Below are 3732 nucleotides of genomic sequence, written 5' to 3'. Positions count from 1 at the left end.
ATTTAGTTGTTGGATTGCGCATGTATATATATATATATATATATATATACATGGGCAACGGATGTATATATACACGCCCCTGTATATATATATATATATACAGGGGCGGCTTCTTCATTAGAGCGATTGGGCGCCACAAAAGTGCTAAAGGAATATGGAATAAAATCACTGTCAAAATAATAAAGGAAGGGATTTTTTTATCACAGCAGTCAATGTTCTGTTCTAGACTGCTTGCTTGTTCGGTTCTGCCTCTGGATATATAGTCCAATCAGCATCAAGTCACGTTCTGTTCTGTGGAGTACACCTCAGTAAATTAGTAAAACATTAATCTGAGTTAACGGCTATTTAATGAGTTAATGCCTAAATAATATATTCTATTGTAATAATGCATGAAATAACCGTTAAAGCTGAAATAAGAAAGATGTAAACTGGATCTCTCATTCAAACTCGCTCTCTCTACCTAGATATCTATCTAGATGTCAGTCCTCTCCGCTGTTCATCAGAATTCAGACAGCACTACAAAATGGACGACACCCGATATAGTGCACTATATAGCTAGGGGATAGGGAGCGGTTTCGGACACAGCTAAAGATTTTTTTTTTTTCGAACTGCAGGCACTGCAAAGCAGCACTGACGTGCTTTCGTCATCATACGTAACCTTAACCCGTGCAGCGATTGGTGGGAACAAACTCTAAGACATTATGAAGTCAGGAGTCAGGACTAGTCTGGCTGGGCAATATGTAATAATTACAAGTTGCAAAAGCCAAGAAGAAGAAGAAGAAGAAGAAGAAGGACTAGTCTGTATGGGCTGAATAAAGCAAACCAGTGGAGTTTAGATAGATGAAGATTGTAATGGAGGTGATTACAGTGACATGCAGGAGTCCTACATTATTAGACACGCGCAAGTCCGTTATTATTAATGTGCAAATAAACAGACCGTGTCTGTGCGCTCCCTGATAGCTTTTTGCAGGAGCATTTCAGTATGGTCGCATGTCTGGCAAGTGTTTTATAATGGACACTCGCTGAAGAAGCCTGTTTTTATAGGAGTTTGCGATGGTCAGTGGTGTTTATACATATGGGCAAAAAACACTCACTCTGACAGTGGAACTGTTCACTGTTGATGTCGAGCTGCCTACTGATCACCACATTCGACAAATTCAGAATGTTTTTATTTACTTTCTATTATTTACTTTTTATATTTGTGTTTTGCTCCGTTTAATATTTCGGAATGGATCGGTATATTTATATACAGTCAGGTTAGGGCGACTGGTATAGTGGTCTGTTGGCGTCTCCGTGTGGTCGTGTTTGGTATTGCAGCTTGACTTGTAGTTATTTCTATAATGTATCTATAATCTATAGTATGTATACAATGCTCTTTAAACAAATGTAACATTTTTTTCCTCACAGTTTTTGCTGTTGCACTGTATACGTAAATTGTGAATAATGAAAATAAATAAAAAAATGTAATTTATCTTGAAAAAGCTTGCAAAAAAATAGTTTTGTGGGAATCATCTTCAATCTTTACCTTGGTAAAACAATTATCTTTATTTAAAATGTTTTAAGTCTTACTACTTCTTATGCATTCACCAGGGGCAGATCTACCGGGGTGGCAACTGCCACCCTAAGAAAAAGCTGTGCCACCCCACCTGCCACCCCAGAATTATCACAGAATAAAATATAAATGTAAGCAGTGTTTCATGTGCTACTTTTCAGCTGCGGCGATGACAGAGTACGCAAAATAATGGCAAAAAACACGTCTTTCAATAAACTGTGCACGATGGTTGCACGCGCACGTAGCGTGCCAGTGTAGTAGTCGGCTTCATTAACAAATGACTCTTATGAACCGGAGTCAAAACCACAAAGCGCGGCCCAGTTCACTACTAACGAATTGTTTATACATTTGTTCGTGAATCAGATAATTACTGCTTTTCAGGTAACTCAGAAGTCCTCTGAGAAATCTAATCCCGTCGGGATATGTCTGAGATGCATCGCGTAATTGTTTGGTTATCTGATTCTCCGACCGCTCGCTCCACTTTCATCATGGATATAAGCTGGACTAATGGAGAGAGCCTGCAGGTCCCCTACCCTCTTAAGGGAGGATAAAGCCACCAAAAGAATGGTCTTAATGGTCAGTAACTTCTCAACCGAAAGACATCGCATCGCGAGCTTCCGGGGTAGGCCGCAAATTGTCATTGACGAAGACCACGGGATCCCCGTAGCGCTCTTCGAGCACTTGCACATGGCCCGGAGAGAGCGAGAGAAAGGGAGAAAATTCCGTTGACTCGCCCTCTAAACGCCTCGGCTCGCATGCGTCACTCCAAGCGACCGTCTCGTGCGGCGCCTCGGCAACCGCGGAAACGGGATAGCGGGGGTTAGACGCAAGGCCTACTTTATTTACTTTGGGGGCGGTGCTAAGCGCTATTTGGCCAATGAATTGGCGTGATGGTATAAGGGCTTCAGACATTCGTCACACCGAAGGTGTTCCCAAAGCGATGACGTCATCGCAGCATCGAAGTGAGCCTATGAGAGGGAACTGATGACACACCAATCAGAATCTCTGCGTCCTATAACAACGGAGAGAGGAGAGAGCTGAGTCAATCATCTACAGGGGTTTTATAGGCCTACTTACACAGTATAATTATAGTTCAGTGCCAGTACATTAGATAATGGAAACTTCGCTATTCTATATGTACAGTAAACTGTAGCACATGTTGTACACCTTCAAACGCGTGACTGTCAAATTTAGTTTGTAACCATTTTTTATGTGTACTGCATTTTTGCAGAACTGAGAAATGACTGCCTAGAGATATAGCTAGTCTTGTGTCAGGAGACCAAGAAACTGCTATAATACTGTATACTGTAATGAAATTTGGCAGAATGTGCAGAGGATGCTAAATTTACTTTTTTTAATTTAATTTTTTACTGTACTGTATTGTGGTGCATACCAAGTTCATACAATTATTTGGTATTTGAACTTTTCTATTGCTTTTCATTTACTGCAAGATTACTTTACAGTAGTAAAATGAAAACAAATTTTTCCCAAAAGTTCATTGCTGAATTATAAATCTGTATCTGTAATTTAATTTATGTATACTGTAATAGACAATGAGCTGCAAAAATAATTCCTGAATCCTAGTAAGAGTCTTTTGTTACAGTGTTATTGATCTCAGTGTTCCCTGGGCAGGAAAGACATCTGTGTATTTGAATTGTGTGTAAGCATTTACAGTCTTTTTCAACTGCTTACACACAAAATCTTTACTTGTCACACAATTTCTGAAACCTGACACTCAAACACCAGAACCACACACCAAATCTGCAAAACCATACACTAATTCTCGGCCACTGACTCAGTTTTCAATTTCATAAAACACTTTTTGCAAAAAACAACACACTATGTAACACACACAGGAATTAATATTATGGCAAAGGTGTTTGCAAATGTTTGGTTTTGAGATGTGTTTGTGATATTTTGAATGCAGTGCTTCATTTTGCAAGAGATGTGAGGCATTTTGCATTTTGTGTGTGCAATTCTTGGATTTGTGTGTAAAGTTTTGAAAAAAAGAGGCAAAGTTTTGAAAATGTGTGTAAGCAGTTGAAAAACTGTAATAACTAGATTGAAAAGTTTGAAAGACAAATATATGCTGGCTTGTCTTAAAGTCTTGTTTAAAAAACGTAAATGGTTTGGTTAGATGTTCTAGATGTTTGCTAAAGTGTTGCTAGTTGGTTGCTAGG

This window comes from Sinocyclocheilus rhinocerous, unplaced genomic scaffold (genome assembly GCF_001515625.1).
Source record: "Sinocyclocheilus rhinocerous isolate Xijiao unplaced genomic scaffold, SAMN03320098_v1.1 scaffold1515, whole genome shotgun sequence".
Classification (NCBI taxonomy): domain Eukaryota; kingdom Metazoa; phylum Chordata; class Actinopteri; order Cypriniformes; family Cyprinidae; genus Sinocyclocheilus; species Sinocyclocheilus rhinocerous.
Note: the sequence above shows the minus strand (reverse complement) of the source record.